At 35.9% G+C, this 12069-nt stretch overlaps 1 pseudogene across 1 annotated transcript; it reads right to left on the bottom strand.

Moving 5' to 3' along the window:
• Positions 1 to 6278: 6278 nt before the first annotated feature.
• LOC101296113 lies at positions 6279 to 11432 on the bottom strand (annotated as a pseudogene). Its single transcript, XR_184834.1, has 12 exons — positions 11064 to 11432; positions 10474 to 10555; positions 9615 to 9689; positions 9434 to 9564; positions 9137 to 9251; positions 8703 to 8836; positions 8567 to 8615; positions 8391 to 8481; positions 8155 to 8321; positions 7059 to 7156; positions 6518 to 6593; positions 6279 to 6290 (listed from the first exon to the last, which is right to left on the bottom strand). The product of XR_184834.1 is annotated as an uncharacterized LOC101296113 (transcript).
• Between the last annotated feature and the right edge of the window lie 637 nt (positions 11433 to 12069).

The following is a 12069-nucleotide window of genomic DNA, read 5'->3' as shown; positions in this document are numbered from 1 at the left end:
AAAAAAAAAAAAAAACAAAAACCTAAACATGCAAAGAGTTTGAAATCTGAGAAATCCTATTGAAGATTGAACCGTCACTTTACTATTAAAAAACACGTGCAAGTAAAAAAGGCCGAATAATCTACCTCTATCCAAATCCTGGTTCCAAAACCTTCTGCAATCTGAACCAATCAGTTTCCCAACTATCGAGTAATGGTCAGTATTCAACCAAGTTCTTTCATGTAGTTGAGTCCATTAACGTCCAACCAGTATTTTGCTCATTGATTTTTTTAACATCAAGAGCTGCCCATTTGTAATTTAAAACTCTAGCACTCTATTTACCCACTTCACTGTGAAAACATATTTAATTATAATATGTGAAGGCAAGTTCTTGTAACATACAAGAAAAATACCTAATATTACTGACAGATAACAAAAAAGTCACCTTAAAAACAGAAACTGCTATAACGAATTTCTCCTTCATTTCTGTCATGTATCACCAATCCTGGCACCTGAAATAAATCAATCAATCAACAACTGAACAGAAAATATTCCACTACAGAACACCAACATCTCCATCCCATCAAAGTCACTTGCATAATGAGATCAAAATAAACACTTCAAAGCATTGGAGCTGATTTTCTTGTTTATGGAAATGTATTTTGTTTCTGGAAGAAAATAATACTAAAATTTGGGAAGAGTTTGAGTATACCTCGGTGAGATAATGTTCAATATTGCCAATTTGAAAAGCTGGGTCCATTCTGCAAAAATTGAAACATAATGAAGAAAGTTTCTAACTTGGGGATTGTTTTTGAAAGGAAGAAAACAGAAACTTGTATTATTTTTCCATTTGATATACTCATGAATCTTTTTCCACATATATATTGACATAATGATATTGGATTATCGACAGGAGAATATGGTCCTTACTTTAATGTGTATATCCAACACACTTCTATTTTGCAGCCTTAACCTGTTATAAGGACCAATATGGAGATGAATATATAAGCCATGTTGCTGTGCCAACTTGATGAACTTGATCACATCCTATCCTCAAAATAATACTGACATTTTGAAACAAAAACAAAGCTGTTCATGAGTATAAATGCAGATATATAGAGGGAAAAGTAGAATTTAAAATGCTTTTGCAAATTACCTTTCCTGGGCTTGGATCTTGCCCATCCCAAAACACATAGGTCTGTATCATGTCCAAGCCTCTATCTTTGGCCTTCTGATTCAAATCCAGCCACATCTGTCAAACCCAGAGCATCAAAGATTTAAGCTATAAAAAGGAACAAAAACTATACAAAAATCAGATCTCGGCTATCAACAACAAAATCATATAAGATAAAAGCAAAAAGAACATAAAACGGAAACTCAACGAAAACACCCTTATACCTGGAGGAAGTAGGAAAGCTAGCAAAATCGATTAGAAAACCCATAGACATGAACGCAGTTTAAAAGTAAAATCCTAGCAATTAGACAAAATTAAATAAAGAAAAGCAAATATACAGAACCACTTGCCCAGATTTCTCTTCTTTTGTCTCAGTCTAAAAAATATTAACGAAGACTGCGTTGTCTTCCTCGCAGCAAAACCCTTTGAAGTATATGTGTAATTCGATTAAGACCTCTTTGGAGTCATCGTGCCTTGCCCATCAAATCAACCTGAAAGAAGAGTTTATTGTTAATATAAGAGCATCTTTCCTATTATTTAAAGATCCAACACAAACAACAGAAGAGTCTGTGTGTTTGTTGCATGCCTGTATTTTATCAGTGAATGCAGAGAAATTATATCTTTAGCCATGCTACCCTACTGCTAAAGTAAATGTAGAGGTGTTCAATCAAATATCCCATATCAACATACCTGGAATGATATATTCGAAACTGACATGTTACTACAACAAACATAAAAGTAATTACAAAAAGATATTCTGATTTTAACATTTGACAAACTTCAATCAGCTGGAAATCGAAAAGAGGATTAATATGAGTAAATCAAATCCAATCGATTAGTACAAAAACAAAAAAGCATAAGCAGAAATCCAACCACACTTGTCTGAATTCTTCTCGCTCTTATTACCAAAAAAGCAAAAGCAGAAATCCAACCACACTTGCCTGAATTCTTCTTGCTCTTATTACCAAAATAGCAAAAGCAGAAATCCAACCACACTTGCCTGAATTCTTCTTGCTCTTATTACCAAAAAAACAATTCTTCTACCTCTCCATCAGCTGGTTGTAGAGAAAACTGAAATTTGACAGATACTTTGAGAAGAAGATCGGCGCAAGAGAAACAACAAAGAAGAAGAAAGAAGATCGGGAGGCTTACAGGGCAACGAATTTGAGCTTCGAACAGTCTATTATCTCCCTTTCTCTCGAGTCTCGACCAAACAACCTTGCTCCCTCTCTCATCTTCATCTTCTGTTTGTGACAGTTGAAGATGCCAGAAACCCAGAACGAGTAAAGAGCGACCGTCGAAGAGAGAGAGAAGGAAAGAGAGAGAGCAAAGAAGAAGAGAGACGAAGAACAGAGCGCAGAGAAAAAAGAGGGATTGAAATGATCAGTCAAGGAAGCGATCTCTCTTCTCCTTTCGAAAAGGGCAGGAACGAAGAAGAGGGAGAGGACGCATAGGGACGAAGAAAAGACGATTCGGTGGAGTTTCGAGAGAGATCAAGAGGGAGCAACAAAAAAATCAGAATACGGAGACTCAGGCCCAAGCCCGAGCGAGAGATCAGGGAGAAAAGAAAAAGCCCAAGCCCAAATTACACTGTTCACGGGAACAGTAAGGCGGCGCGAGGCCGCATAATATCTAGTTAAATATGAATAAGGTAAGATTAGTTAGCTTCCCATCACCTAAAACTCTGTTCTAAAAGCACATATCAACCGTTCACTATATAATTGAGCCCAAAATTCATAAGGAATTCTGAATTGTGGGTTCAGAGCAGAATTGTTTACACAACTACCCAATTGGTCAACATGTACAAATTATCAAGCTGATCTTGCATATCACAGAAAATGGTGAGAACTACAGAATGCAAACTAATTGGACAAAATCCCAAGATGACAAATTTCCATCAATAAACCACAGATATACAATTCAGTATGGTCCATAATCAGATAATCCATGTAATTTAGACAAATTTCCATCAATAAACCACAGATATACAATTCAGTATGGTCCATAATCAAATAATCCATGTAATTTAGTTATTGATAGTAGCTTGGTCAGGTTCTATCACAGCTACAAAATTCCTCGGCCTATATTTTGAAAGTAGTACCGAGGTGCTCGACCTAAAACTACAGTTTGCTTTAGTTCTACAGTGCTTTTCCATTGATATCTTCATGGTGAAACTCATGTAAATTTTCAGATGTTCCTTGACAACCCAGATTCTCAAAAAAAGTATATTAATGTGGGAGAGGAACAAATGGAAGTATGAAAAAAGAACCAAGAATGTAATGGATAAAATAAACAGAAAAAGTATATTAATGTGGGAGAGGAACAAATGGAAGTATGAAAAAAGAACCAAGAGTGTAATGGATAAAATAAACAGCAAACTCATAAATTCTTGCCTTGACCCGGAATTAGCTACATGTCCAAATCTGTAAGAAACAAAAACAAAAGAACAAACAGTTACATAACTCACTGTAAATTAAACTATACAAACTTCTTTCCAACAGTTAAAGCCCAATGCATACATGCACGAAAAGAGGAATGCAATATAATGTACAATACCAAAATGAAGAATAACAACAGAAAATCTTTGCTGCATAAAACCGTTTGCATGTTTTTGTACAAAAATAGCAGATAGCATGAGTATATATGGTGCCCAAAAATCTTATGCAACTAAATTAGCAAATAAAATGCAGGTTTGAGAAAAATCAAACTCACCCTTTGATATGGTCATTCTTCAGACATTAAGGAACCCAATTCCCTACCAATCAATCAATAAAACCAAAAGAAAGATAGTAAAATAATAAGAAATAATCTAAGATAAACGATAAGCCTTTTGTAGTGAAATTAAGCTTGGAGGAGTGTTGCTTACTTTCGAAAGGAGAGACTATTCTCCCCTGTCTCCTTCACTCATTGGCTTTCTCTCCGCGTCGAGCAGACAACCAAAACCCAAAGATGCCTTGGAACAAACCTCCTAAAGATCCAATTCCTTGATTCCTAAAGCAGAAATAACAAAACCCAAAACATTGAAAATATGAATATGAATCTTTATTCAAGTTACGTGGACAACAGAGTAACATGGCAGTTCAGAGTAACATGCAGATGATTCAATCTAGCTATATTTCTCTCTTGCAGAACAACCACAACACCTAATTTTGGCTGAAGTCATGCATTAGGGTATCCTATTAGTAAGTCCAGCCGCGCGGATTCATATACATGAGAACATAACTTGGTATTAAACAGAAGGAAAATAATATAACCTGATTACCAAGAGCTTAAACACAGGAATTGGTTTTGCAGCAACTTCAACTTAAACCTGTAAAAAAAAATGAGAAAACCGAATACAAAATGCACCTACCCAGAAGTTTAACATACTTAGATGCACACACCCAAGAAGAAAGAAAACACCTTCTGCACTCAAATTTCCCAAAAATCGAATCGAAAGATAACCATATTAACGGATTCCTATACATGAGAGCACCTAGTTTACCCGAAACACCGTATCAAAACAAAACGCAAAGCCCATGACTTCACATCAATTCCTAAATTCTGAAAACCTAAATCCAATTTACCTCCCCGACGAAGCTCGATCACAGCACGCAGAGCCACAGAATCTGAAAACGTAAGAACAATCGATCAGAAAAGAGAGAAGTCAAAAGGAAAATAAGATAATAAGAACGGAAAACCAATTAGCTTAATTCTGGGGGAATCTGAAGGAAACCTGAATTTACCCAAAGCCTATTCTGGATGCTTTGACTGAATTTACCCAAAGCCTATTAGAAACAGTAGGTCGGCGCCAGGCCCCATAATAATATGGTAAATTAAAAAACAAAAATGAATAAAATTGAAAACCCATTACCCATTCAATTGGACAGAATTAAATAAAAAAAAGCAAATATACAGAACCACTTACCCATATTTCTCTTCTCCTGTCTCAGCCCAAAAAATATTAATGAATATTCCATTCTCTTCCTCACAGCAAAACCCAACAACCTTGAATCCACCATGTTCGGCCTCTCTTACAGAGAAGATCTGTTTGATGAACCTCTGCATGTAATTAATGTCATTTGTATCAAAATACCAATTTTACTAATTCAAAATCAGAAACGAAAATTCATTCATTGAAGTATAATCCACATGCATCTGCATTGATCACAGTTTTCACAGAAACACACTCTTATCTCTATAAAGGAGATAATTCATTGAAGTATAATCCACATCCAATGAATTCTCTATAAAGAAAATTCATTCATCGAAGTATAATCCACATGCATCTGCATTGATCACAGTTTTCACATAAATACACTCTTATCTCTATAAAGGAGAAGTCTTTCTGTGCACAGTATGTTTTTGTACATTAATTCTTTACCTAGAAGACTAAACCCACATAAACATAGAAAAGATAGCAAAGCACCTATACAAAATCTGGAATCAACTAATACAAACAATTTTGGCCAAATTTTTTTTTCATTGTTACAAAAAAATAAATTAAAACAGAAGTCCCCAAAGATTCCCAACTAAATGAATAATATAGAATTGTTTGAAATCTTGAATGTAGAAGAAGTAGCACATACCTATGAACCTCAACACCATCAAAACTTCAAGCAAACTACATAAACAGCAAAACCAAATTCTTTGTTTTCAAGCAGGAACTTAAACAAGAACTTAAAAAAAAAACAAAGAAAAAAGAAAAGAGAACTACCAAGAAACTCACAAATAAACAATCTTACCAAATAATAACAAAGTATTAATCAAAATCCAGAGTACTATGCGGCCTATTTACTTTTCAAAGCTAGGATGTAGAGATAATCAAAATACATAAACTTAAATATCTTGTACAGGAAATGTTCGGTATTGCCAAGGAGTGGAACACAGGGGAGTTATATCACAGTTGCTGCATTAAAAAGACCCAAAATCAGAACGGAAAACGAAGAAAGAAACAGGAACCCAAATTCTTGGTACATAAATTTTGTAATTGAAAATATGACATAGTAAACCATTCGAAATTTGACCAAAAAATTACATATTTAGAAGAACCGAGCATATAGATCAGGGAAAAATGAGATTCACTTACAGCAGCATCCTAATTTTTTTTCTAGCAACGTTCCTTTATGTACCTGTATGACTGTCTCTAAACCCCTCCCTATTCAAAACCAAAATGAAAAAAGTCAGCAAAATATATTCAATGGAAAAAAAAATTCAAAGATCTAAAAGATTCTTGTACATGCATATAACTATTAGATTGGGAAATCGGTACTAATAGATAGAAAGGTGAAGATGAATGGTATAACTATCAGACTGATATTGATCGACACCAAAATTTTGATCGTTAGTCGTCGTAGCGCTGACGAACCTAAATTGACCCAAAACCTCATTATCTTGAATTATTCTTGATGCTTGATTGAAACCCAAACTCGCAACAACAGTGATCAGCGAAATCGAACACCTGCATTAATCACGCAAAAATCAGACCAAAGGAGATAAGCGACCATATTGAGCGACTCATAAACCCATAATTCAAGATCCAAATGAAAAAAAAATAAAAAATTTCAAAGGACCATGCTTACCTTAGGAAACCTGAATTCACCTAAAACCATTATCTTAGTTTGATCTCCTCTCTCTGATCTCCACTCTCTTTCAGACTCTTTCTCCTCTGTTGTGACTTGTGCCGAAACCAAGACGTAGAAAAGAAAGAAAAAGAAACGAAAGCCAGGGAACAGACACGCGGAGACGGTAGACACACATGGAAGTAAATAGCTAACACCTGTCATGCCAGAATTGTAAATAAGCAGAGAACGGAAGGGCAAAAACGGCAGCCCAACGTTCCCTTAGAGACAGTAGGTCGGCGCCAGGCCGCATAATAATATAGTAAACTGAAAAACAAAAATGAATGGAATTGAAAACCCATTACCCATAGACATCTTCTTCTTTCGCAGCTTCAAAACCACTCACAACTGATTCCAAAACCTCAGTAAAGGTTTGAAATTGATTATCCAACCCAGCCAAATCCTGCACACAACATCCAAAAGAAATGTGATGCCAATATTTTTGAAGGCACATGCATGATACTTGCTACTACATCAGATAATTTATTTCTTAAAATATTTAAGATTTTCAGGTAAAATGCATTGGTCTGCCTAATTTATAACACTGATTTCTTTCCATATTTCCATTAACTTTTTAGCAGATAACAGTTTTGCAAGACTGAACTGTCACTTCACAACTAAAAAACACGTGCAAGTAAAAGAGGTCGAATAATCTACCTCTATGAAAATCCTGGTTCCAAAACCTTCTGCAATATGGATGAACCAATCGGTTCCCCAACTATCGAGTAACGGTCGGTATTCAACCAAGTTCTTTCATGTAGTTGAGTCCATTAACGTCCAGAAATCTGAGATAAGAGCTGTCCATTTGTAATTAAAAACTCTAGCACTCTATTTACCCACTTTAGTGTGAAAACATTTTAATTATAATATGTGAATGCAAGTTCTTACCTAACATTACTGACATAACAAAAAGGTCACCTTAAAAACAGAAACTGCTATAACGAATTTCTCCTTCATTTCTGTCCTGTATCGCCCACCCTGTCACCTGAAATGAATCAATCAATCAACAACTGTACGGAAAATATTCCACTGCAGAACACCAATGTCTCCATCCCATCAAAGTCACTTGCATAATGAGAACAAAATAAACACTTCAAAGCATTGGAGCTGATTTCTTGTTGATGGAAATGTATTTTGTTTCTGGAAGAAAATAATAATAAAATTTGGGAAGAGTTTGAGTATACCTTGGTGAGATAATGTTCAATATTGCCAATCTAAAAAGCTGGGTCCATTCTGAAAAAATTGGAACATAATGAAGATATGTTTCCAACTTGGGGAATTTTTTGAAAGGAAGAAAACAGAGACTTGTATTATTTTTCCATTTGATATACTCATGAATCTTTTTCACATATATATTGACATATTGATATTGGATTATCAACAGGGGAATATGGTCCTTACTTTAATGTGTATATCCAACACGCTTCTGTGCACATTTTGCAGCCTTAACCTGTTATCAGGACCAATATGGAGATGAATATATAAGCCATGTTGCTGTGCCAGCTTGATGAACTTGATCACATCATATCTATCCTTAAAAATACTAACATTTTGAAACAAAGACAAAGCTGTTCATGAGTATAAATGCAGATATATCTCCAGGGAAAAGTAGAATTTAAAATGATTTTTCAAATTACCTTTCCTGGGCTTGGATCTTGCCCATCCCAAAACACATAGGTTTATCATGTCCAAGCCTCCATCTTTGGTCTGAGTCAAATCCGGCCACATCTGTCAAACCCAGAACATCAAAGATTTAAGCTATAGAAAAGAACAATAACTATACAAAAATTAGAACTCAGCTATCAACAAAAACATCCTTATACTTGGAGGAAGTAGGAAACTGGCAAAATCGATTAGAAAACCTGCAGACATGAATGCAATTTAAAAGAAAAAATCCTAGCAATTAGATAGAATTAAATAAAGAAAAGCATATATACAGAACCACTTACCCATATTTCTCTTCTCCTGTCTCAGCCCAAAAAATATTAACGAATATTCCATTCTCTTCCTCACAGCAAAACCCAACAACCCTGAATCCGCCATGTTCGGCCTCTCTTACAGAGAAGATCTGTTTGATGAACCTCTGCATGAAAATAACGATAACGATAATAACGATAATTTTATCTAGTTGAACCTCTTTTAAATATAGTTGTATCCGTATTCTTGATATTCTTCTTTTCTTTTTTCTTTTTTTGAAAGATATTCTTGATAATGATCAGATTATCGTTATTTGATAATTTTAACTATTCCAGGACAACCAATTGACAATCAACAGTTTCCTATATGAATTGATTTGAGAAAATTCTCATGGCAATAGACCGAGATTCCTTCACCATCAGCTGCATGAGTAACTAAGAATGATATGTAAAAAGACAATTACAACCTTGTTGTTGAAGTTCCATCGTCCGCGATGCTCGTCATTACCTACATCAATGCAAAACAACCTCTCCTTCTCCTTGAGCAATATGCTTTTGTGCAGATCCCATGAAGGACAGAAGCTACAAAATCACCATGATCATATTTTTGAGAGATTTAAGAATGAGCTATATAATGAACACTGATCGAAATAGACCAAACCGATATTAAATTTCACACAGACCAAATTATAGTAGTAAATATCATTTTCCACATGTGAATGAAATTTTGGGAAAAATAGGAGGATAACATAATTTTATTTTACCTTTCAAGAGACTGAGAGAGAGTCAGCAGTAGAGGTGAGGAGCCGGACATGTCCTTTTTTGTGGCTCTTAGAGGCACTGCTGCAACATACACATGCATAATCTCTATTACTGGTGACTGTTGCTCCATTTCCTGTCAAAAGAAAGACTGAATAAGAAGCATACATAAATGAGATATTCCACAATCATGTAGCTAGAGTGATCATCAATACCAAACCTAGGAAAAGGGAAGGCCCATTGAATTGCTATCCACATAACCTGCGAGAATAATCAATCAAGAAATTTTCAACCGAACCAAAAACAAAAACCCAAAGCTCAATTACAACAACGGAATTCATCACCAATTGCATGTATGTTAGTTTTTTATATGAGGGAAATAATTGGAGTATTCTAATGATTTACTATCATGGTCTGCGTTTTAGTATACTGTTCCGAAACTCAGTTTTAGTGGATGAGACGTAATTGAAACAAAAAAATGAATGGAATTGAAAACCCATTACCCATAGACATCTTCTTTCGCAGCTTCAAAACCACTCACAACTGATTCGAAAACCTCAGTAAAGGTTTGAAATTGATTATCCAACCCAGCCAATAATTGTACTGCATCTTGCAGGTTTGAAATTTTATTAGACACGATTTTTGAGAAATATATCATCTTCCCACCATTTGACAAAGAAACCAGGGAAAGAGAAGGCACAGAAACTATAATACGAACAGTCAGTTACTATAAACATGTACAGCAACACACTGATCGATAACATCAATTGGTGGAGGATAATTTTTCAGACTTTTACTCATTATTTTTCCTTCCTCAGCAAGTACAAGTCCATTGCAAATAAGATTCTGCAAGGCAGGTTTGCCAAATAATGCAGTAGATAACACCATAAGAGTGTGAAACCTGCATACTTGGAAGGAAACAATGAGGCCTAGCTTAGACATTGGAAACTTGTGCCCAAGTTAAGATAAAAGCTGACACAAAGGAATCTAATCCTACAAATAGCAATACTACAAGATGTGGTTCATTCATTAGGAATTCACTAACCTTAGCATTGACACCATCAGGAAGGAGGCGTTTCTCTGACTTCAATCTCACATAGTCAACACGGTTGAACTTGGTAAATCCCCTGAAAATTAACAAAGTTGTAACAAAAGATTCAATCCCACAAGACAAATAAGCCACCAAGGGAGCATAACAAATACATCTCTGCAGAACTAAAAACATAAGCTAGGAGCCAACACTATGAATTATGTCAACACCCAAAACCAACAATAACACACTCACTCGCGACACAAAAAATCAAATAACGAGTTCAAATTCCACATGTCCACTTCATCTGTTATCATGAGCCTTAATAAAACACAACACTAATAAGACCATAAACTCACTCCGCCAGCCACCACACAAAAAATATTACGATATATGTACAGATTACGTATGCAATTCAACATCTATGCACCTAATTACAGCTACCCACCAGTCAAAACTAAACATTTCCACAGCTATCGGTTAGCAACCAAAACAATTCCATCGGAAAACAGATCATAATATCGCAATCGAAACCACATACTTCACCAATCAAATAAACAATCAAATTCAACTAATCAAACAATAAAATTAGCGCAAATACTCACCACTTCCTGCTCTCAATGATCTTCTGGCGACCGGGGAACTTAAACTTAGCCCTCCTGAGAGCCTCACAAGCATTGTTCTTGTTGCTATCCTTGCACCTCACAGAGAGCAACACCTGTCCGATATCAACCCTAGCGCATGTCCCAAGAGGCTTCCCAAAGCCCCCCTCATACCAGAGAGCATCTTATTGATGCGGAGCACATGGAAAGGATGAACCCTAACGTGTAGATGGAACGCGTCTTTCCCGGCGAACTTGGCCATGTACTTGTTACCTGCAATACGCGCCGCCTTGAGAGCCTCGCTGGAGACGTTCTCCTTCTCCCAGGAGACGAGGTGGACGCAGAACGGAACTCGTCGACGCCTTTCTTCTTCATGCCGACATCGTACCCGCGATACGCGCCGCCTCGAAAGCCTCGCTGGAGACGTTCTCCTTCTCCCAGAAGACGAGGTGGACGTAGAACGGAAACTTGTCGACGCCTTTCTTCTTCATGCCGACGTCGTAGATTCGGATCTTCGGGTCGGGGACTCCGCGACAGAAGCGGGACTTGGGGTAGGGTTTGTTTATGGTAATGAAGGCTGGGTCTGCTTTATATCTATAGTACTGAAGGCTGGGTCTGGTTTGCCCTGCTTCTTTTATTTATTTATTTTTTTTTTTTTAAGTGAGTGACGCTCATTGTTTTTTAGAAAAATATTAAACTGGCAATAAAACACGAACAATTTTCTCATAAAATGTTAAACCGACACTAAAATATAAAATTTAATTAGTGATGGCGTGGAATTTAGAAAGAAATTAAGTCATAGTCTAATATAAACATGATAAAAATACAGCAACAAATTTTCTTTTTATCTCAAACAAATATAAGTAAGCATGTTCTTTATGTGTTTAGAAGGCTTGTGAATGATGAAATTATGTCTACTTAAATGTGCATCCAATGAATCTTTGCATTTTCGTCTCTGAGTAGACATTCCGTTTCAGGCTTTCATATCATCAGTTGCTGGGCATCTTAG

The sequence above is a fragment of the Fragaria vesca genome, linkage group LG5 (assembly GCF_000184155.1).
Source record: "Fragaria vesca subsp. vesca linkage group LG5, FraVesHawaii_1.0, whole genome shotgun sequence".
Classification (NCBI taxonomy): Eukaryota; Viridiplantae; Streptophyta; class Magnoliopsida; order Rosales; family Rosaceae; genus Fragaria; species Fragaria vesca.
Note: the sequence above shows the minus strand (reverse complement) of the source record. Positions and strands in the feature narration are given on the sequence as shown.